General features: G+C 51.3%; 1 protein-coding gene across 4 annotated transcripts in view; it reads right to left on the minus strand.

Annotated features, from left to right (window-relative positions):
• Positions 1 to 24,369, minus strand: part of ANKRD11 (ankyrin repeat domain containing 11) — a 127,333-nt gene extending 102,964 nt beyond the window's left edge. The window contains exons 1-2 of one of the 4 annotated variants that reach the window (XM_058813518.1): positions 24,209 to 24,369; positions 1,636 to 1,715 (exon numbers count right to left, since the gene is read on the minus strand). The gene's annotated coding sequence lies outside the window, so the exon portion shown is untranslated. Of the gene's footprint in view, positions 1 to 1,635; positions 1,716 to 16,991; positions 17,208 to 17,376; positions 17,425 to 24,208 lie in introns of those variants that run through there. The other 3 variants (XM_058813519.1, XM_058813520.1, XM_058813521.1) reach the window with 3 other exon arrangements.
• Between the last annotated feature and the right edge of the window lie 93 nt (positions 24,370 to 24,462).

The raw sequence follows: 24,462 nt of genomic DNA on the forward strand, positions 1-24,462 counted from the left end.
CACACACACCAGGAAAAGGGCTCACACCTGATACACTTTAATTACCTAACAACACTGCCAGAGTCACCGATGCCTGCTCTGCTTTGTCTTACTGTGAAAGGCTTCTCCTGCTATTAATATTCACCAGGGGAAGCTGAAATAACATCTTGTCTGCATCGGAATACTTCCAAATTATCATGGCCACACTATACACAACGATTCTTAATTATTTTTTCCTCAAAATCCAGGACAGAAGACACCTTTCAGCCTGCAGAGGCAGGGCTGCACACACTGAGCAGCTCTCCTTCCTCGTGCTGACAACCTCATCACAAATAATCCCTCTGAACCCAGAGGTCAGCCAAGGACCCAGGGCCCCAAGGCAGGAGCCACGCTCTGTATGATCCACTGGGAGCCTTCTCCAAAGGATTTCTGGCCATGCTGGGGGTGACCCTGAGCCCCACACAGGCACTGCCCACCCAGTTCTGCTCAGCTCCCACCACACCAAACCACCAGCACAGCAAAAGAAAACCCAGCCAGAACAGCCCCCTGCTCATCTCCCATCACACCAAACCAACACAGCAAAAAACCCAGCCAGAACAGCCCCCTGCTCATCTCCCACACCAAACCAGCACAGCAAAAGAAAACCCAGCCAGAACAGCCCCCTGCTCATCTCCCACACCAAACCAGCACAGCAAAAAACCCAGCCAGAACAGCCCCCTGCTCATCTCCCATCACACCAAACCAGCACAGCAAAAAACCCAGCCAGAACAGCCCCCTGCTCATCTCCCACCACACCAAACCAACACAGCAAAAGAAAACCCAGCCAGAACAGACCCCTGCTCATCTCCCACCACACCAAACCAACACAGCAAAAGAAAACCCAGCCAGAACAGACCCCTGCTCATCTCCCACCACACCAAACCACCAACACAGCAAAATAAAACCCAGCCAGAACAGACCCCTGTCTCCAGCTCCAGCCACACCACCAGGATTTCCAGGGCAGCACCAGCCTCTCCCACCCGCTCGCACAAAACAGAGGCCAAAATCTCATTTTCCCCCCCTAAACTCCACTCTACCACAGCCTGTTATTTCTGCATCTGTTAATGCTTCCAAAAAGTTGAATCCTAACATTGCATCCAACTGTAGTCTCAGCAGATTGGGAGGTTTCTCTGCCCAAAATGAAACGTAGGTGCCATCTGTTTCAATTAGGCTAATCACAAGGAGACATAACACTGGGAAACTTAAGAGACTTTGGGTTTTTTTTCAAGGCATTTTGAAAGCAAAGAGAAAGAAAGAGGTATTATTTAATACTCCGCAGTCAGCAGCACCAACAAGCTGCACAGTCTGCTGGGCAAACCTGTGCTGGAACTGCCCACGCAGGAAAGTTCACTTTTATTTCACTGAGGTCAGAGAAAAACTTGCTATATTCAAAATTTTCTAAAATTAAAAAGACATCTCAGGACTACAGACAACTCCCAAAATATTCTTGGTTAGTACCTTTTATATATGCCATAGAACTTGCAATTTTTTGCTTTCAAATTTCAGAAAATAAAGAAAAACATTTGAAAAAGGCAAAACCAAACAGTCCAACAGAGACACAAGCACTCGTGAGGGAATAAACCAAAAATTTTGGACAGAAGCAAAGTCAATATTTACCGATTCCATAGCTGAAAGCTGTTCTTCACAGGACATATATTAAAATCCAACAGAGGTGTGTCCCAAAAACGCAGTGTAATCTGAAAAACACGGGAATTTGTTCATTAGAAAATTAAAACAAGTGAATTTTATTCACAACACGCACACGGGATTTGAGTACATGAAGGTTACCAAGTACAAACCCTTGCCTAATCCACAAATAAACTTCCTGATAACCACTCTGCACAAACACAGGAATAAAGGAAAGAGTGGAAGCTCAGCCAAGCATCCACCTTCTTCCATAACTTTCTGATAATAGCTTTTTTTAAAAATCACCTGCTTCAAGGTTCCTGGAACCATCTGGGTGGGCTCAGAGGCATTTTATTTACAAATGAGGGCGTCACCCCCAAACCCAGAGAAAGGCAGGGCCAGAAGGAGCTCCTGAGCCAGGAATTCACCTTCCCAACAACCCCCATGGAATTACCCATGGCACAAGCGCTCTCTTTCCAAGCACACCTTTGCTCTCAATAGCAGTGAATCCATTACAAAGCTCTAAGTTGTTTTTTTGGGGTTTCTCTGACCAGCTCTTGCTGTACTCTCAAGGATGTTTTTCCAGCTCCCAATTCCCAAAGTGGAGTTTCTGATGCAGGGCAGGAACCAGCAGGAGCTCTCAGCACCCAAGGCAAAGGGGAATTACACTCATTAACTGGCACACATGAAAGGCCTGGCAGGTTCCAAGCCCAAAACCTGCACTCCTCACTGTTCCCAAGCTGGAGGAGCCCGGTGGGATGGGGAGGGACCCATAGGGATGGAAATGAGCACCCTGAGGAACTGGGAGCACCGGGCCTTCCCCAGTCCCAGTGATGTTATTCTGGTCTGCTCAAACTGGTGAAAGGGAGAGCTGCCAGCTCCACAGCCTGCTCATGTTAAATGCCCCAAAACCCCCATTCCATCCCATCTCTGAGCACTGCAGACCACACTGAGGGACAGAGTGACCACCCCTGCTTCATTTACACTGAGAAAATCTGAATTTCTTCCCTCTCAGAGCTCGTGACAGTTTTATGCTTTACCACCGCTCGCCACCTCACAACCTCCCTGACGTACTGGATTTGGACAGCTGCTTTCCAAGGGGATGGTTCCTCCCAAGAACCATCCAGGAGAGGCTCTGAGGCCAGCTGGGACTGACACACAGTGGAGGAGATCAGGAACCCTGGGAGAGCCTTGTTTGTTTTGGGAAACTTTCACTCCCAATGAGAAGCCAAAGGGAAGATGTCCAGATGAGCAACGCAGCTGCATCCAGGGCAGAGCTGCTTCCAGCTGGGCTCAGGGAGCTCTTGGGAACCTCAGCGAAAGAACAGGCCAAAATAAACCCCAAAACCCAGAGGAAGACGTGAAAGCCCAGGGTCCTGACTCAAAGAAAGGAATCCTACAGCAGGTAAACTTCTCCAGATGAGCAAAATGGAAATCTTCTGGCATTTTTCTTTTAGAAGAGTAAAGGAGATGCAGACACATGGCAATCTCGTGGACTCTTCCAAGGCCAAGGAGCCCTGGGGCACTGAGGGATCCCTGATGGGAATGCAGCCCTGTGGAGCACATGGCAGTGCTTGCACAGCACCTTTTCCAGCAGGATTCCCCTGCTCCCTCATCCTCTTCTCCATAGTAACAGTCACATCACCAATTAGCATTTCAACAGCAATAGGAGATAAAGTGGGGGGAAAACAGCTGAACTTCCAACTGCATTGTCTGGAACTGCAGCAGTGCTGCTTGCTGACAGCAGTGACTGTCAGGGAACCATGGAATGGTCTGAGTTGGAAGGACCCCAAAGTTCATCCCATTCCATCCCCTCATGGGCAGGCACACCTTCCACTGGCCCAGGCTGCTCCAACCCGGCCTCGGCCACTTCTCTGGGCAACAACTGAGAATCAAAATCACCAAAAAGTCTACAGAGATCAGTCCCAGGACACTGACAGACCATTTTCAAGGTCTATTTACAGCTGCTTGCTGGCCCACATACAGCAGATTGATTCATTCCTTGGCTCACACATAAACATACAGAAAGCACCGTAACACTGAAACAGCGACCACACGTGAGCCAAGTAATTTTCACAGGGAACATGGCACCATTTTTTAATGAAATTGTTATCAAATCACTTAGGAATGCAGCAAACCCTCCAGTGGGAGATGCCCAGCACAGCCTCTCTGGCTGTACGTGGTCGGGTCACTCACACAACATTCCTGCTGCACGGAATCCAACATTGCAATTTAAACCCAACTCCACTTCCAACAGCCACATTATAATTAATAAACACATCTAGCCATCCCATTTCCTTAGCTTTAGCTGATGAAAATGTATCACTTCACAAAGTACCATCACTGCCCTTGTCCCTCCTGGGATCCTGCAGGGCTGACCATGGATAAGGCTCCAGTCCTGAGCTCATGGTGCTGCTCAGGAGCCCCTGCAGAGCCCAACTGCTCTGCCTGTGCCTTGAAACGGGCATGCAAACACCAAATTACCAAGGGCTCAACGTGGCCAGGCTCTGGTTTAAAACAGGTTCAGTCTTGCAAGACCTGGGACACTTTATTTTCTGTTAACACAAAGCAACCTGGAAACTCTGGGAAAGCAGACAGTTCCACCAAAATAAATATATAAATGCTTAAATTTCTACATTTTCCTACCAACTCATGATCTTAACACTGACCAGAGGGTCCCTCAGCACCTCCCTGAATCAGTGATTCCTGCTGCACCCACACACAGATCAGGACTCCACATTCAGAGCACAGCATGCAGCTCCTGCCAGCATTCCATTGAAAACATTGGGAATTACATAATTCAAACCTCCTTAATGAAAGGGTATCTTGTAACTCCACAGAAATTAGTATGTGAAGATGGAAAATGCCTTACAATCCCAAGCTGTGACCTGAAAAATACTGACATTAGCTGCAGACTCCTCACACCAGAGCAGCTGGGATGTGGCAGCAACAGCAACTGGTCCCAGCAGCAAGGTAGGAATTGGCTTCCTTGAAGGAACAAACCAGTTCTCTGGTTTATTCAGAATCCCCATGAAAAATGTGTTTGGGATTCAATGGTTTCATACACCTCAGTGTTCTCAATCTGATCAATAATGCAGAAAGGTTCTGCTTAAATCTCCATTTTACAGGGAGCAGGAAAGGAGCCACTGCTGCTGTCTCATCCCAGGAAATCCAGAGGCCAATCCCCACAAATGTGGCCTCACCATTAGTGTGTCTTTGAGGGAAGGAGTTGGATTTGGGCCCCAAGTCAGACCTGCATCAATTCAGATTTTATAGAGACCCAGAACTAAGCAGCATAAGAGGATATCAGAGATTTAGATTCTGGTTTAGACCAACTTTTGAATGGATAAAATCTCTGGGGAACAAGAGAACCTTTTTCCACAGCACTCATCTGCTTCCCTCAGAGTAATTCCAGGAAGAGACAGAATTTCAATAAGGCATCTCTTGAGGGCTGCAGAGAAAAGACACCCATGGGAGCACCCCAGACCCACGGAGCTCCTGCTCCCAGAGCAGCCCCATCACCTCCCATGCAGAATGGAGGGGGAACAGGTACAGCAAATTCGGAGGGAGGGGAAATTTGCAAGTGTTCTCCAACGCACTCCCCAGGCACAGCCTGACAGAGCACAGCCAGAGCTTTCACCTGCTGAAATCCCACTGTAATTCTAGAACCTACGAAAATTCAGACTGGGTGTTGTCATCCTATTGCAGGGGTTCCATACTGTTATCTCCTATCACAAAGGTTCCATACCTTGGCGTTCCCCAAGGGCAGCTCCTCAGAGCACTGACTCTTTCCTCTTCACAAAGCAGCCACTGACTCCAGCTCCCCTCTCAACACCACCCCACTCTTTTATAGCATCTTCTCACTGCTTACACCTGTGGCCTGTTAAAGCCAGGCCTGCTCCTAATCTTTGACAATTGGCCCAGCTGCAACTCCTTAGGGGCAAGATTACTTTCTACACGATCTTTATTTTCTTATATATACAGCTGGAGACTGGGGGAAGAACCCACAAGCAGCAGCACTACAAACCCCACAGATATCTCCCATAAATACCCATGGGCTCCTTCTGCTGGAGCTGGGGGAAGAAAATGTGCCACCTATAGAGAAACAGAGCAGAAATGCCTGTCCCACCCCAGGGAGAGCCAGAACAGCCCAGGCCAGCACAGCAGGAAAGCTCTGCTGGCCCTCAAGGGATGGACACTGAGCACAGACCATCAGATTTATGGAATTTCCCTTTAGGAGCCTGGAAAAGCACCCTCAGAGCACTCCATGCAGCTCAGGACTCCCTAGAAAGAGGAGGAAAAGAAGAGGTGTGTGCTCTCCAGATCTGAAGGGGGATAAAGAGGTGTTTCCAAGAAATCCCCATAAATTTGAGATAAATACCCCTGCAGCCTATCAGGGGCTGCCAGCACAGCCACCCCCAGGCACACACAGGGCAAACCCTCACGTCCCCACCCTTCCCAGAGAGATTCCAGCATGGGGTGAGCTCCAGGACCTGCCTTTGAATACAATTTATGAATATTCCCACAGCAATCACAACCCAGCTATGCTCAAACAGCAGCAGCTACCCAAGTGAAAAGCCAAAGCACACAGAGAATTCCACCAGTCCTAAAAAAAAAAAAAAAAACATAAAAAAATCCACCTTTCAGCATGTTTGATTGTGACAAAATTGTAGCATTGAGTAAAATTTAATTAGATGGCTTTCAGAACAAAAGTAGGTGATATATTCTTGAAGTTCCTTTATTTTGCCCTGCAGATAAGATGTATGCTGAGATCTACAGTTTTTAAAGCTTGTGTTGTCTGTGCTACTTGATAAAAAATACAAAATAAGCTGATACTGTACCAAAAACACAGACACTTGTGTGGGCTGAAGAGCCCAAGGTTTAATTTGTGCCACTGCAATAAGCACAAAGGGCAGGAAAGATGTGATTCCTGGGAAAACACATTGTCCTTTAGGAGTTTTAACTGAAAGTTCTGACATGGACAAGGCTGTCCCTAGGAATGGGGGGTGACAGAAGCCTGAATTCAGGAATGACCAAACTGTTTGGGGATCTGCAGTGAATTTGGGGAGGTCACAATCTGCGGTGACATCATAGAACCACAGAATGGTTTGGGTTGGAAGGGATCTCAAATTTAGTCTTGTTCCTGCCCCACCCTGGCCACCTTCCACTATCCCAGGTTGTTCCAAGTCCCTTCCAACCCATCCTTGGACACTTCCAGGAATGGGGATTGAGCTCCAACAGGTTGAACTTCCCCGACCCAGTGAAGACAAGAAGGGTGGACGTGTTCTAGGATTAAAGCCATAATTTCAGGTGAGCTCACAGCTGCTGTCACAGCTCAGGCTCCTCCTTTCCATTATTCCTAAATGCAGGTGAGGTGGCACAAACACATCCCTGCCTGTGCCCGCCCCAAGCCCACTCAGCTGCCCCAGCACCTCCTCCTCAGGGAGCAGCAGGGTGAATGATGCCCCTGGGCCACAACGAGCCCCACTCCATTTCAAAATGAACCTGCATTGCTTACTCTGCGCCCAGCTTTAACACATGGAGAAAATTCCATTTTTCAAGAGAAAAGAGTGACAGACAGACACATTTGTCACCTCTGCAGTCCCAGACATTTGCATCCGTGTAATTCCATGGCAAATTGGATACGGATTACTATTAATATCTGAACTATTTCTTTTCCTTTCTGCACGCTGATTGGTGAAAGAGATGCATCCCATTTTCAAGCACGCTAATTAGCCAGGGAGGAGTCAAGGAAGTCCCTGTTCAGCCTTCAGGAACAGACAGGCTCCCTCACAGAGGGAAAACACAGCAAACATCCATGGAGTGGCTCCTGGCTGGATTCTGAGCTGGCTGAATGTCACCTCCCCAGCCAAGAAAACTCCCTGTGGTGACAGGAAAGTTACAACCAGACAAGTCAACAACTCAGCCACAGGTTTTTTAGGAATATGCAGGTGGCAGTCCCACACCCAGATATGCAGGATCGGACACCGTTACCTGGCTGGACAATCCAGGAGGTCCCCACAAAGCAACATCAAAAATGTAATTGTAGAATGTGCTCAAGTCTACAATTCCTGAGTTACAAGTGCCTTACAACCGCCTCAAATTACACAGCAAAGCAAGAGCTGAAAGGAAGCACCTCCCTGATTTCCACACAGCATCCCTCCCCTATTGTCTGGGGCCTGGCAAGTTAAGGTCAGAATAAAAAGATTCCTTAAAAATCCCACGTACATTGAAAGCACCTACAGCTTCCACTGATCTTTTTTCCTTTCTATTCTAAGCCCTGAACAGGTTTAAGTAGCAGTTGTCATCATTAAAGAAGCTGCTCCCCTCCCACTTTCCATTCTCCTGAGGCAGGAGCATCCTGGCACACCAGGCACAGGTGAGGAGCAGCTGTCTCACTCAGGGGACAGAAATCCAGGCTGGAAAGGGTGTGAGGAGGGCACAGGCCACCCCAGCCACAGGGATCAGAGAGCACTGCTGAATAATGAAATAAGGAAATGCAGCAATCAGTAATAATGCTAAAATAAGGAAGTCCCATGTCTGTCTGTGCCTACTGAGGTGCCCCAGCTGCTGTGGGGGGATTGAGGGACACAGGGTCTGTCCCTGCCCAGCTTCTCTCCTGGGCACTCCAGGGCTGCCCATGCCCAGCTGGACCTGGCAGCCCATCAGGAACCCCCCAATGCTCTCCAGGGCTGCCCATGCCCAGCTGGACCTGGCAGCCCATCAGGAACCCTCAATGCTCTCCAGGGCTGCCCATGCCCAGCTGGACCTGGCAGCCCATCAGGAACCCTCAGTGCTCCCCTGGGCAGCACTCCCTGCTCCAGGGGCCAGGCTGGAGGGTGGGGGAGCCCCAGCACACAGCCCTGCACCCCAGGCAGGGCACGGCCCAGCCAAGCAAACAGCACAGAGGGAGGCAAGGAAAACGCTCAGAGGACAAAAGGACAGAGTCAGGATTAAACCCAGGCCTTGATCCCCGGCCAAATGGCCGACCCATAAACCCACGCAACTTCCAGAGCCAATTTAAAATCCTCAGTGTGGTACACTTTAGGTTATAAAATCATATTTAGACACACATTTTGAAGTGTTCTTTGCTCTGCTGGTGGCTAAAAACAATTCCTTTGTCATCAAATCTTGCTTCAGCAAGCTGACGTGACGTTTTTAACTCAGGAAATAAGATAATTATGGTTCAAGGTAAACAACTACAACTGTGCATCATAAACAGTTTCTAATTTTAAGCCTGAGTCCCTCTAATGCCATCCATATTTTAAAGACAGTTTCCTTACAAATGGTTCAGGCTGTCTGAGCAGCTTGTGACTGAGCCTGTGCTAATGAGCAGCAGCAAGGCAGCACAGCCAGGGAAAACAGAGCCTGGTGCAGCAGGTGAGCTCCTGAGCCAACATCAAGGCATGGTTTGGGTTGGAAGGGACCTCAAAGCCCATCCAGTGCCACCCATCATGGGCAGGGACACCTCCCACCATCCCAGGCTGTTCCAAGCCCCATCCAACCTGGCCTTGGATCCAGGGCAGCCACAGCTCCTCTGTGCCAGGGCTTCAGCACCCTCTCAGCCAAAACCTTACTCCTGATATCCAAGGTAAATCCCTCCTCCTTTCAGTGTGAAGCCAGTCCTCCCTGTTCTGCCACTCCAGGCCCTGGTCCAGGCTCCCTCTCCAGCTCTCCTGGAGCCCCTTCATCCCTGCAAGGGGCTCCAAGGTCTGCCCAGAACCTTCTCTTCTCCAGGCTGAACCAGCCCGGCCCTCCCAGCCCGTCAAGGTAAGCCAAACATCAAAGGAGGGAAATACACTCTGAATGTTAAATAGTGGAGAGGCCAAAGCTCCTCGTGGAGCAGGGAGAAAACAAAGCTGCTGCTGCTTACGCAACACCTGTGCTGCAGCCAGCCCAGACCTCAAACGCCCCATGGCACCAAGAGCACAGCTCGAGTTGGAACTCGTGAAGAGAATCAGCACTGAGCTGTTCAACAGCAGGCAGAGAAGGCAGCTCCAGCCCCTCAGAGCTGGGTCTGAATCAGAACACAGCTCCAGCCCCTCAGAGCTGGGCCTGAATCAGAACACAGCTCCAGCCCCTCAGAGCTGGGCCTGAATCAGAACACAGCTCCAGCCCCTCAGAGCTGGGTCTGAATCAGAACACAGCTCCAGCCCCTCAGAGCTGGGCCTGAATCAGAACACAGCTCCAGCCCCTCAGAGCTGGGCCTCAATCAGAACACAGCTCCAGCCCCTCAGAGCTGGGCCTGAATCAGCCCTCATGCTGCTGCTGCCGCCCTAAAACGTTCCCAAAGCGCCTGGGAACAAAGGCAGGCAGGAGGGGCAGCATCCCTGCCCCAGGAAGGCTGGAGCACATGGGGTGAGCAGGGCACGAGCTGTGCCTGCCTTGGGGACGAAGCACTGCTCAGAGGCAGCAATAACTCCAGGAGCGTGCTGAGGTGTCAGCCTGGCAGGATCCCGTTCCTCCCATCCCAGGAAAATGGGCTCAATAACAGCCAAACGAGCCCAGCTGGATGGGGGAAGGTGGCAGAGGAACCCAGCTCCCACAGAGCTGCTCTGGAAGAGCCAGGAGTGGTCAGGAAAACCCCAAAATCCAGTGGTGGGAACGCTCCTGAACAGCACAGAGGGATCAGCCTGGGAGAGCTCGATCCTCCAAAACTTCTCCTTACTAAACAATTCCAAAGCACCCCACCCCACTGCTGCTATTGTTGTCAGAGAGGGAATTCCAAGCAGAACAATGATTTCCACGACATTTTTCCGTTGCAAGAAGAAAGCTGGTAATGCTGCACAGCAGAAATAAAATTTCCACAGCAGCTCAGCCAGCAGCACGAGCCTCCTTCCTAAAGGAGCAGATTAACGTGCCTGCAGTCTGCTGTGCAGCAGGGATGTATTTTTATCTCCAAGGACCCGAAGGCAGTGATGTGGTGGAAGCCTCCCAGGCTGGAGATAGCCATGGGAGGTTCATCTCTCTGCACCCTGGAGAGGGCAGCTCATTAAAAGGCTGCTCAGAGCAGAAGGAAACAATTCACCCATTCCCTGAAGAAATCCCTCTTCCCACTGCTGCACACGAGGCAGCTCCTCTAACCTCCCCACCCCCCCCAGCTCATCCTGATTTGCACCATTTTTGGGGAACAGCAATGCATTAATCTCTTTACTCCCAGATCTCTGGAACAATTAGTGGAGATAAATTCAAAGCCATGCTCATAGCACAACACGGGATGAGGGGCTCAAAGCCAATCTGAGTGTCCAGGAGACTAAAAGGAGCAGAACAACAGTTTGGCTTTATGCTTTACCTGCAGCTGACCCTTTTCTGTGAGTGCTGGTAAAGCAGCATCAGCTGCTGGCCAAACCCAAGTGAGTGAACCTGAAAAACATCATGGACTGGTTTGGGTTGGAAGGGACCCTCGGGCCCATCCAGTGCCACCCCTGCCATGGCAGGGACACCTTCCACTGTCCCAGGGTGCTCCAAGCCCTGTCCAACTTGGCCTTGGGCACTGCCAGGGATCCAGGGGCAGCCACAGCTGCTCTGGGCACCTGTGCCAGGGCCTCCCACCCTCACAGGGAACAATTCCTTCCCAAAATCCCAACTAACCCTTTCCTCTGGCAGTGGGAGCCGTTCCCCTGTCCTGGCACTCCAAATCCCAGTGAAGAAAATCCTCAAAGTGAAGCTCCCAAGGCAGCCAAACACCTCAATGGCCACCAAAGCCTCTCTGCTCTCCTGGCTACCAGGAGCCAACGTTTAACCCAATTATCAGGTGCAGGAGTCCATTCCCAGGCCACAAAAGGTGACTTAGTCACATTAACTTCTACCTACAACAGTGCCATTCATCACCAAGCCTTCAGGGACACACCTTTGGGAAAAACACCTGGCAGCTGTGCAGGGATCCCTGCCTCAGATCCAGGAGTCAAAAAAATGGAATAAAACACAAGCAAAACTATGAATTAGAGAGTAATCAATACTTAGAGGAGTTTATTATTCCATAAATTGCCAGGTGTTCTGGCTGTCCCATCCAAGAGCTCAGAGACAGCAGTGCCTGGATGCAGATTGCTTCACCTATCTACTTGCAGAGGTGCATTTGGGAACCCCAGATGTGCCACTGGGGAACTCAAATGCTCAATTCTGAGTATTCACAGGACAACAGGCAGAAAAGGAGAGGAAAAATAAAAATAAAGCAAAAACGCAGAAAGTCTACTCACAAGACCCAGAAGTCCTGAGTAGAGCCAAGCTATTTTTCAGACTCTTATTAAAATTAGACTGGCCTCAGACTGTGAATCACATTCACCCTTCATGAGTAGCAAAAGAGCACCAACATCAGCCAGTGAGAGACACAGAAATGCAGAGGGCACTTCCACAACTAAGGCTCCTCCACACCCACAGTACCCACTGGACTGAGCTCACACACCTCAAAAACCAGTTTGTAACACTCCCAGCACCCACCAAAGGCAGAGATACTAAAATCTGGTGTGTGGGTCTAGGAAAACAAAGCTTTGCTTCAGCCCTGCCTCCCCCCCTGAGCCCTTCCTCCTCCCAATGCCTGAAATAGGATGTTACACTACTTGTTTATACACCATTACAGAAAAACATGCTGGGTTTCTTCATCCTGCATTACAGAACAAAGCGTTACCCAATTCCCCTATAAAGCATCGAGAAATAACTGTGAGCCCATCTGCATGGGGAAGCATCCACGTGCTGGAGGAACCCAGCCTTATGTAAGCAGCCATGGTGTCTGACCACAGCCAGGGAAGGACCAAGGCAGCTTCCCTTAAACCCCACCCCAAAATTCACTTGGAGGGTCTGATTCAGGGGACAAATGAAATTCACGTCCCTAAGTTGCAATTTGAGGTTCCTGCCATCAGTGCACCCAGAGCAAAGAATGCTGGGTGGTTGATTTTCCATCCTGGAGCTCATCCCCATTAACCAAAAATGAACCATTTGTTGATCGGTGAGCTCAGTTTGAACCCATGCCACCACCATTCTTATCTCAGGAGTTGGAGGCAGCTCCTTCCAAGGATCCAGCAAAGGCAGAGATCAGCATCCCAGAACAGGAATGTGGGCACTGATAATCCTGGAGATCACAGAGCAGTTCAGTTTGGAAAAGCCTCGGAGATCACCAAGGCCAGCAGTGCCAGCACCACCACTAAACCACGGGTCACATCTATGTGGTGTTTAACACCTGCAGAGCCAGAGGCTGGTTTAACACCCAGCCTCTTCCTGTCCAGGCTGAGCCCCCTCAGCCCCTGCCCCACACCCCTTCCCTTCCTTGGAAATGCTGTGTGGGCCCAGCTCAGAACAGCAGCCAACAAGAAGGGGTGCAAAACAGACCCCAAATCCACAGGTAATAAGTTTAATAACATCCATCTCTGTCCCCCTTCTCCCTGCTGGCAGCCAAAAGGAAACACAAAAACACAGACACATTATTATGAAAAGCAAGTCAACTTCTTGCACAGGGAGAGGGATAACAAATGTTGCACTGCTCTGTTTCAAGCGTTTCAGATCTTAAACTGAACCCAGAAAAGGACATTACCAGTTAAGCTATTACAGCAAATGAAATGAAAATTGAATATCAAGTCTAACCGACATTAAATTTAAATAAATATATCTCAATTCCAGGATCATAATACATAGTTCTTATGACAAAAAACTTCTGGAGAAGGGAAAAACACCCTGGGTAACTCTGAATATTAAGCTACAGTACCACAGGCATCTCACAGTTTATCTAAACAAAGTGTCTCCTGCAAAGAGCCCTGGTTCCTCCAGCGCAGGCTGCAGCGTGATTAACAGAGGTCCATTAGAGAGGCAATCCATAACCTGGCTCCTGTGAGGAGTCCCTGCCACATCCGTCTGCGTTTCCATGGCAACCAGGCAGGAAAATATAAAGCAAATTACAGTTAAATGAAAATTATTCTCCATGACAATATATGTTAATGCAGGAACATTTGCAAGGCCATTCCAGATAAAATGTTTACATTCACACATGTGTCTACAAAAATAAATAAAAGGCAGCCGGAGCAGCTAATGGATCACCCAAAGAGAAGGATCAGTCTTTTTTTGCTCCCCCTAAGTTTTAGTATGTTCATTAGAATAAAATTCTCCAAGCTGAAGAATACCCAAAGTATTTGCCCATTTCCAAGCAGAAACATTCTTTAAGGAAGAGGTTTTCAGAAGATCTAAAACACACATTTCTGAATGTTGTGAACCTTTCATTTTCCTGGCTGCAAACAAAGAGCACATTTATACCTCCCCATCCCAGCAGAAAATGGTTTCAACGAGAGGTTAAGTTTATATTTAGAGAGATCTGACTGAAACTGGAATAGTGACTTATTTTAATCAGCTGTAAGTCACTGAGAACTGGAAGGTTACACCTCAGAATTTGGGGTGCTGCCTCCACAGCTGGGAGAATCCATACCCCAGCAGGGTTTAAAGACAGCACAGGCCACTGAAATACTTTTAGAAAAGCCCACAATTAAGGCTGTAGAAGCTGATCATACTCTCCCTCCATCACCACTTAGCCTGAATAGTCCTTTTTTTGGGAATGTATCTCAGTTTGGGGAATCTATCTCCTGGAGCATGAGGGAAGTTAATTGGAATGAGGCTCCTCAAGATGCAGCCACTTGGTTATTTTCTTAACTCGAACCCCAAAGAACAGCCCAGAGAAAGGAAGGTGGTTATGAACTGACTCAGTGTGCGCCACTGGAACGCCACGTTTTCAGAGGGGCTGAAACACTGCCCTGGAAAGCAGCCCTGCCAAGTTCCTTTCCCATGGAAATGCTGCGCCTGCTCTGCACAGGTGCAGGTTTCTGAGGCAGCCCCACAAAGAGCACAAGGCGCTTTTTGAAGGCGTTTGGGAGAGCTGGGAGCACAGAGCGGGGCATTGAGCGCGCCGGCACAGCCGAGCCCGCTGACCTCTGCATCTGCTCTGCCTCCGCCTACGGAACAATGCCGGCACCGTCAGCATCGTAACTTTTTATGGCACTGGGAAAACTGCAATCTTCTCCACGAGCCCGCCCCACCCTGCACATAAAACTGCTCATAGGTTCAGCCATAAAGCAAACGCCCTCCTTTGAAGTTGCCCCCGGAGCCCCGCGCACGTTGGAGAGCACAGAGCATTGAGGCTTTACATAACCACCCTGGTGGAAAGCATCCCTCCCCAGCAGCCAGAGCCAGGTCAGGGAGTATCTGGGTAACAGAGCTCCTCACAGGTGAGCTCAGGTTACCCACACACACCAAAGTCACACAGCACCCAATATATTCCAGCCATGCTCCACTTTCCCCGAGGATCAGCTTCCCAAGCAGTGTTCCCATCATCACTGCAGCTCAGCACTGTCCCACAGCCCCTTCTCCTTCCCCTCCATGGGATGTGCAGGCAGAGCAGGGCTGGAAGGAGCTCTGGAGATCACCCAGACCCATCCCTTGCCAAGGCAGGGACACCTGAAGCAGGTGACACAGCAACACATCCTGGTGGGTTTGGGATGGCTCCAGACAGGAGACCCCACACCCTCCCTGGGCAGCTGGGCCAGGGCTCTGCCACCCTCCAAGGAAAGTTCTCCCCTATGCTGAGGTGGAACTCCCTGTGCTTTAGTTGAATATATCTCCATACAATGCTCAGAATGCAACTATAAACAGTGTAAAAAACAAAACCTCAACCCTGCCAATGGAATCCCAGCAGCAGTTGCTAGGATCCTCTGCAAACCTCACTAATTGCTGGGATTGGGTTTCTACGGAAGCTCCTTGCTGCAGCAGTGGAGGGGCTGAATGCTGTTTTCACAAAAGAACTTGTAAAACCCCAGGCTGCATGCCTGCAACAGCCAGGATTTATATTCCAGGCACAAATCAGATTATGCTGCACACACCGTGCTCCCAGGGCTCCGAGCAGGTGGATCCCACCAGGATGAGCAGCCCTGCTGCATGGCCAGGCTCCAGGGCCAGGTTCCCTGCTCTCCCTGATGGGCTCCACTTCCCTTCGAGGAGATCTGACTGTGTCTGATACCTCCCTGTTAGAAAAGTCATTTTCTCTGTAACCACAAGCAAATGCCTGCTAAGGTGGAGTGGGATTCCAGGAAAAGCAGGCAGCCTGCAGCTTTCCTGCAGGGAAACAGGAGATCCAGGGCTGCTGGGCAGCACTGCAGCTACGAGTAACCTCGTGGTAGAGAGCCCCACTGCACAAATACAGGGTAAATCCACAAGAGAGAGATTGCAAGAGCAGATCCGAGCAAGGACAGTGAGGGAGCTGCAGCAGAGGGAAGGAGCTGCTCCCTGTGAGCACAGAGCAGCCCAAACATCCCTGCCAGCATTGCCCACAGCCCAGACCCTTCACCTCAGCACACCCACAGCCTCACTCCCCTCCCACCGTGCAGAAACAAGGTCCAGCTCTGCAGAGGGAGAGCAAGATACAGAACAACTCAGAGAGAAGGAGAAAGGCAGCAACAGACGGGAGGGGACCTCGAAAGGCAGACAGGCTAAAATTAGAGACAAGAATCTTGGATGAGGAGGACCAAGGCAAGAGCAGAACCTCCATCAGATGAGGCTCCTGGGAAAGGGGAAGGACGGACAGGAGGGAAAAGAACTATGCTGGTGGGTGAAGCAGGGGAGGCTTGCAGACAGAACACACTGCAGGAGGAAATTAAATTCAGCATTTTAAGACTACAGCCTCCAGCTCCCTAGCCAAGGAGCTCTACTCAGCACACCAGGAAAGAGCCACCAAGTGACTGCTTGTCTGATCCCTTCCCCCCTGGACTAACTCAGAGGAATCAGTCTCTCACCACAGAACCAGTTTAACACCCCAGTGCCAGTGCTGATCACAGGGGAAGGGAGCTGAATTCACTGCAGAGCAGCTGAGTAACACAGGGCACCTCTGATCTCCTGGGAGAGCCAGGAACCTTCCAGGCCGCAGGGAAAATGAGGAACAGAGAGCCCAGAGCCAGGGGAGCCACCAGGCAGGACCCCAGCACATGCCAGGACAGGCCATGGCATGGAGAGAAGCCAGAGCAGCCAGCAGCCAGCCCAACTCCCAACCCCAGCACATTCCCCATACGTGGGGATGAGAAACCACACCAACAAAAAAGGTCAACATTCAAGGAGAACAGGTTTTCATCTTCAAACCCGTGCACCCGACCCTTGGGCTGCTGAGAAGGCAAAGTTTCACACACTGAATCCCCAAACTGGCTCGTTACAGCCCAGCTTGGATAAATGGATCTGCCTGTGCCGAGCTGCAAGCTGAAACCACGGAGCCAGCCCGGGGTGGGCAGCGGCCAAGCGCCGTAACCGGAGCCCCCAGAGGCATCCAAACCCCCCAGCACAGCAGGAGCAGGATGTTTGTGTGCCCCACACACACCCCTTCCCTGCATTACCTACATCTCTTCCCAGCATGGCCACGGCTAATCTCATCCATCCCAAGATATATGGATATATTTATAGGCAGGCTTACAGCTCCAGCACATCCCGGGCCTGACGCAACCGCGGAGCGCCGGTCGGTGTTGTTACCACAACGCTGACATTTCACAATCTGCCACAGCCACCCTCCAGCAGAACGTGGAAAACACCAGCCCCGGAGTGTAAAGTCTATCCCAAAGTGCTTTCCATGGGCTACAGTCACTGCCACAGTCAGCAGGATCCCAGCCCTGCCGCCTCCTCCCCGCAGCAGCTATCAGGAGACCATTCCCAAAGGGGAACTTCTTGGAACTTTATCTTGGCTCCTCCTGGACCCAGCCAGGCTGCAGAAACCCAGGCACTTACCAGTCATGGGGAGCTCCTGGTACAACTTGTTTACACAGCGCAGGTCACAGGACCGGCTGGAAGGTGTAAGCAGGATACAGTTTTTATGGCTCTGAACTCCTGCCCAGATAAGCCGATAAGGCCCCGCTGGGGGCGGGGAGCACTTTCATGTGTGCGTGATTTGAAAGGAAGAGGCACCACCAACTGCAGCTAAGCACTTGCTGCTTAATAATGAAGCTTCCATTCACCTCTAAAGCTATTTAATGCCTTTTTTTTTTTTCTGGAGTTCCTAATTACGCAGCCTTTCATTTCACATCCCGATATTGAGGGCAGCACCGTGTTTCCAAGCCTCTGGCTGCCGAGCCCTCAGGGATACGCTGCCTCCAGATCCTGGTGAATTTTTTAGAGGGTAACATCTCCCTTCTTGACTCTCTGATTCTTCCCCCTGCCTGTGACACAGTTTTAGCAGCTTTATGCTGCTCTAAAGGTAAATTATTCGAGACTGTTTCTAACCTGCAGAGCTGTCAGTCTCTCAGAAATAATTACAGAGGCAGCTGCCTCCAGCCTGTGCTTCCCCGAGCCTGAACCACCCTTCCGTGACACCCTGCAAACACCCACACCCAAACCAGGACCACCTCAACGCTCCTCTCACAGCAAATCCAACACAGCACAAGAGCAAGGGAGATGCCTTCTCCCTGGAAAAGCATCCATCCCCTCACACACAGCTGAGACAAAGCTGCTTTTACACATACTACAAAGTTTCCTGGCCTTTCCATTCTCCCAGTCAGGAAATTTCAGTACATGGCATTTCAGCCACATACAAACCCAGCACCAGCACAGACACACTTGCACCTAACAGCAAAATAAATATTTCAGTGTTTCCACAAGATATCCAGTGTTGTAACCTTTGGTTTCCGACTCCAAACGCAACATACGATCAATACCCTGCTCCTGCCACTGCAGTAATTCACAGAGGAAGGTTTATTTTAAAAACACTCATCGGGTAAGTTTGGTTTTCTTGGAGACAGGGGAAGAAAGGCTGCCTCCAGATTTGGAAAGGATAAATAATTCAATGCCTGAATGCCAAGGGCAGTGTGCACACATCCATATGGCAGGGACAATGCAGACAGTAAGATATGCTGCACATCACCACCCTGACAGTGCCTTCAACCCTGACCTAGAAAAAAACATCACTTTCTTCTGGCTCCAGCAGCCAGCTCCCTCCTGGTGCTGGAAGTGCCTCCCCATCCCTGGCTGCCCTCGCAGCCTCTGCTCACTACAGCTGCACAGCAATGCACGCCTTACCCACGCAACGAGCTCCAGAAAACGGGAACAAACCTGGAGATGGAGGTTCCACATGTCCTCTTTGGGAGCCCCCGCCGTCCCAGCCAGCGCTGAGAGGGGCAGGAAAAGCCAGGATGGTTTCTCAGACTCAGGCCTGGCCAGACGCCGGCGGGGCCCCAGGGGAGGAGGAGCAGAGGGAATGGGGAGGCTGCTCCTGCTGCCGAGAGCCAGCACCCACCCCAGCCCTGCAGGGGCTGCCACGGAGCCACCCTCGAGGGACAGCGGCCACGTGGGTCACGACGGACAGACACACAACCATGGAGAGCCCACTGGATGGGCACACAACCAGCAGGACTGTGCTGGATGGACACGGGACCAAAGAGACCCCACTAGATAGACACAGAACCAAACAGACCATGTTGGATGGACACAGGACCAAAGAGACCCCACTGGACAGACACAGAACCAAACCAATCATGTTGGATGGACACAAAGGTCCCACTGGATGGACACAAGACCACGTAGGTGATGTAGGATGGACACAAGATCATTTAAATCATGTTGGATGGATACAGGGCCATGTAGATGCCACTGGATGAACACTAGAGCACACAGAAGACCATTTCTTCCCCCAGAGACGAGGGAAAAGAGCTGCTCACCATCCCTCCTATCCTCCATAACCACCATGGACATCAAGCCTGCAGCCACAGTCATTTCACACTCCCAAAATTAACCACCACACATCACCCTGTCTCACTGTCTCAGCTTGATGATCTGATCATTTCACTACATCCTACAACTTGAAGAGAACATTAGAATCAAGACAAAGAATTCTGGAGCCCAAAATACCTGATATAATTAACTGCGCTTTCCAACATGATTATTTCCTTTCCTGACCCCAATTATTCCTTCAGTTTATTAAAGAAAACTCAGATACAGAGCAACGTTAACACCCAAAGAGTCACATAAACAGAAAAAAAAGTCTGAGGGCACCATTACAAACAGACTTAATGGAACTCCAAGATTGGAAATGGATCTTGAAAGCTGTCAGATCAAAGCAAGATCTTTCTCGTGTAAGGACTGCATTACCCTCGGAGCCACAGAGCTAATACCATCTATAAAAATATTTTGCTCAAATAAGTGAAGAACAGCAGCGTTTCATCTGTCAAAAGGTGCGAGGCTTTTATGGGATTAGCCATTCCACACGCAGCATAAAAATTAGAGCAGATTTTTAAAAGCCCCCAGCTCAGCTGACGGAGACTCCACAGCCCGACGTGCGCCCGCTCTCTTCACATGCTCTCCACACCGAGCAGATTTTTCACTGTTATTAGCATTTAAGCTTCTTTTTACTTTTTTTTCCCCCCTTACTCTCATAAAAGATTACAAACTGGCATCACCCATAAGCAGCCTCAGCTGAAGCACCACCACCCAGACTCAGAGAAATTAAGATTTTTAAATACCCAACGGTTCCCTGAGAAAATACACCAGAAAACACCAGTTCTCACACAGGGAAGCTTAAAAAGTGGAGTACAATGTGCTCAAAACCAGCCTCCAGACCACGGGCGCTGACAGCTTCCCACCCCCCTTCCCAGCAGGATTCCAAAGGCAGCGTTTTGCCCAGATTTTAAGGCTGCACAAACCTGCTTAGGACGCTTGTGATTTGAAATAATTGCCTACACAAGCTTTCCCCTAACATTGATGGGAGTATTTTTTATGGCCGTGCATCGGTGGCACACAAATTACGTAACACTTGGCTGAGAACCCTCCGAAAAAGCAGCTCTGTGCCGCTAATCCCTCGCGCAGGAAGGAGGAAAATATTTAAAAGCTGCATACAAATCATTCCTGTGAGTGTCGTGCAGACTGGTTTAAATTAGATGGGGTAAAAATATATGTGAGCTGATCACGAAACACTGGAATCTTTGCTATGGAGACACCGGTTCCTCTCCACAGCCTTTTACAACCGAAATACAGGGAATTCTCCCCGGCAATGCAAGGAGCACACAGGCACCTTTACTAGAGCTCATCAAGGAAATACGAGGAGAATAACAACCCCCATGTAAATATTTTCCAGTATTATTTGCTTTGCTGTACTGAAAAGCAGCAGTACCTGCCACTACTTGCTCTGGGTCTGCCACCATTAAATCTTAATACCCAGGAGGAATTTCAATCCGTAAGGCAACTGCTGAGCCTGAAATTCAGGTACAGGGCAGGAAGAGGGGCAGACCTCCTCAGAAAGCTGTCACTCCATAATTTTACAAAATGTAATTAACCAGCTCCGGCCCTGTGCCTTTCCTTCCCTAGGAGGAGGATTTCTTCACCGAGCAATTAGCCTGTCCCAGTTAAGACTCAAGTCACCATACAACATATTTTCCCCAAAACAAAGCCACATGCACTATTTAAAAGAAAATATTGCCATTTCCTCACAGACACTTAAATCTCTTCCCAGCTTTTGGCTTAGTCACTGCCTGGATCTAAAACTCAGTGAATCCAACCCACCACTGTGGGAGCCGCTAAAACCCTGGGTTTATTCCCACACTGGAGACACTTCATCATTCCAGAGCACTGCCTCCTTTTAATGTATAGAAAAGCTGGAGGTAAGGGAAAAAAAAACCTCTTAGTACTTCAAACACATGTCCAAAAGCCACAACATAAAGACAAAGAGGACAGATTAAACGCTGTAAAGACACACTCGTCGGGAACCTTCCTTTGAAGTGTCTGCAGGAAACACTGTCATCACGCAGCCATGTTACAATTACACAGTTAAAATAATCAGCACCAGTTGTAAGTAGCCCATCTGGTTCCCTGGAAAGGGAACACCGCTGGTACAGTATTGATTAACACGACGAGTCTCACTGACCCCAGAGAAATGCATTTGTCTGCTCTGCTGAGCAGCGGAAGAACGCGGCACGACGCCGTGCTACGCTTGGCTTTGTTCACGAGCATTTGGGGGGACTCAGTCCATTAAAACACGAGTGGAAAATAAAATAATCTTATCAGGTTGCCTACCACACACGAAGGAAGAAATTAAGCCAAAGGGTTTTTGCTCTGGGGCTTTTCTTTTACATTTCCTCACCCACCCAAACCCAGCCCTCAAAGTGGACAATCTGCAGGTTTAAGTCTGAGAAAATGCTGTTGCAACATCACAAAAACAAAAAGTTGCCCATGGAGGAGAAAAAAAAAAATCAGCTCACTCTGAACCATGCTTTTTTATGAAATGGAGAAACAGAAAAGAGTTCATTTCTAAAAGCAGAAGCGGAACCGAGCAGCAGAACCAAGTGTGGAACACGAAACACATCTCCAGTTTCCAGCCAGCGCCGACACGGCCGGGGCTCCCCGGTCACTGTTTACACCAGGAACGAGTCAAAAACAGCCTTGGGAACCGAGGGCTGGCCGTGCTTTCCAGCCCTGCGTGTTGTTTGCTGCACGGGCAGCTCGGTTTGCAGCGAGTTTGGCAGCCCGAGCCCTCGCACTGACTCACACGGCCCGGGGTGCCACAAGCCCCGGCTCGCCGGACGGGTTCATAGCAAAGCCCTTCTGCAGGCTGGATGTGCCCCGGCAGGCCCGAGAGCTCCCGGAGCACCGGGGAGCCCTGCCGGAGCCAGCGGGACCCGGAGCTGCTGCGGGCCAAGGCCGAGGCCCGCCGAGCCCAACCCGGGCCCAAACAGCCTTCGAGCCCGGCACAAGCCGGGCCCGAGCCCCGCCGAGCCGGGCACCTCCCGAGGCCCGAGCAGACCCCGCCGAGCCCGGCACAACCCTGGGCCGAGCCCGGCACAAGCCGGGGCCCAGCAGCCTCCGAGCCCCGGACGGGCTCGCACGGAGCCCCGGAGCTCGCCCACCCCTCCCGGGCAGCCCCTGCCCTGCCGAGCGCTTCCGACGGACACAAAACAGGGCACGGAGCTCTGGAAGCAAACGCCAGAGTTTCCCAGCCACAGCACGTTCCAAACCCCTCCACAGACATCTCACACTACTCCAACCTGGAATCTGCCAGAAAATCCAGGCTAAAAACGCCAACTTGTCTCGTTTTTAAGTTAATCAAGTTAAATATTGAGCTCTTAGTAAGGCACGCACAAAGAATGCATCGATGCTGTTGGGAAACATGTGAGAGTTAATCTCCTTTTCCCTCTCCATGACTCCGTGGAGTGGTTTTCCCCCCCACAGAAAAAGGAAATAATTGGAGTCATTACATAAAAATGTTCCATTTTACGAACAAAACAAAGAAAGGAGAAATGCACTGAGCTCCAAGTTCCTTAAAATTATATAAATCTCAGGAAAGCACATAGCCACTACAAGGCAGCACAGATGTTTTCACCTAAAAGTCTTTGCCTACAGAGAGGGTAAAAATGATGTGTGTACCCCATTTCAGAAGCCATCTCAGGAGGGAATTTTGCTTCAAGAGCTGCCTGGAATTCGCTCTCTGCCTATAGAGCCGTGTCCCCAGTGGTGAGAGAGCACTTTGTGTACAAAACCAGGAGGGGGGAGGAACCCTTTCCTGCAACTGGATATCAAAACACATCCCCGAGCCCGGAGGAGAAGCCAAGCCGTAAACACACGGCCCCTGTGCCTCAATGAAGGGCCCGTTCTGAGCCGCGCAGCCCGGACAGCTGCTCCCTCTGGGAAAGGGCAGAGGGCACCGAGGGCTCGCCTCATCCCCGCTCCCTCCGAGGTCATTTGCCTTTCTAAACACGAATCCATCCCCGGCCTGGGGGAGGCTCGTCCTGGGCTGCAGCTGTTTAGGCGCTTTTTTTTTTTTTTCTCCCTCTCTTCCTTTCTGCTAAGGGGCAAAGGTGTCGAGCAGCCCCTCCCCGACACACAAAGGCTCCTCGGAGGACAGAAACACGGAGCGATTTAAAGATTAAACTGAGAAATAAATGAACGCGGCGGGGCTGGGGCCGGCTGGGCTCGGTGCGGCCCCGGCCCTGCGCACACACAGGCAGGGCTAACGCCTACCCGGGGATGATGAAATGGGAAACGGAAATTACCATTTCAGACAACTTTTGGTATTGTTCCTCCCAGCGCAGCGCTCACCCCAAAACGCATTTCCCCCCCCACCCCGCGCCCCTGCGAAGAAAACATCCCCACCGCAAAAACCGGGGTCCGGAGGGCGGGGGGGTGCCCGTGCTGCGGGCTCGGCTCGGAGCTCCGAGTTCCTCCCACGGCTCCCCACGAGCCTGCGCACCCCGAAACACCGACCGGCCCCAGGACTCCCCCCGCGGCCCCTCCGAACGGCCATCCCCCCGCCCCCGGCAGCCCCCAGCAGCCGCTCACCTCCTCCGCCGCCCCCCCAAAATCCCAACGTCCTCTTCCCACCCGCGCTGCGGCGCTTCCTCCCCTCGAGCCGACCCCGCGCCGCCCCCAGCCCGCACCGGGTCCCACCTCCCGCCGCTACCGGTGCCCCCCGTCCATCCCCCACCCCGGCCCGCTGCCCCCCCGCCGACCTCGGCCCCCCCGCTGCAGGTGCCCCCCGCGGCCGCGCAGCCCCTGTCTCCGGGAGCCCCCCGGCCCCTCTGCCCTCCGCCCCTCGTCTGCAGCGCTCCGGTACCCCCCCCCCACGCCACCCGCCCGCGCTTACCGGTGCTCAGCGGGCCAAGGGCAGCCCCGCGGCGGAGCGAGGCCTGCGGCTCGGCCGGCCCCGCCGCATAGAGCGGGGGCTGGCGGGGGTTTGGGGGCGCCTCTGGGGGCTCCGGGGGTCCCGGGGTCCGGCCCTAGCGCGGGGGGCGCGCGCCGTGGCGGCTCCGGGCCGCGCGCTCCATCCCCCGCGCGCCGCTGAGACGCCGCCGCTCATTGGCCCGATGAGACGGCGCCGCTGATTGGCGGGCGCGGCGG

This window comes from Ammospiza caudacuta, chromosome 13, assembly GCF_027887145.1.
Source record: "Ammospiza caudacuta isolate bAmmCau1 chromosome 13, bAmmCau1.pri, whole genome shotgun sequence".
Taxonomy (NCBI): Eukaryota; Metazoa; Chordata; class Aves; order Passeriformes; family Passerellidae; genus Ammospiza; species Ammospiza caudacuta.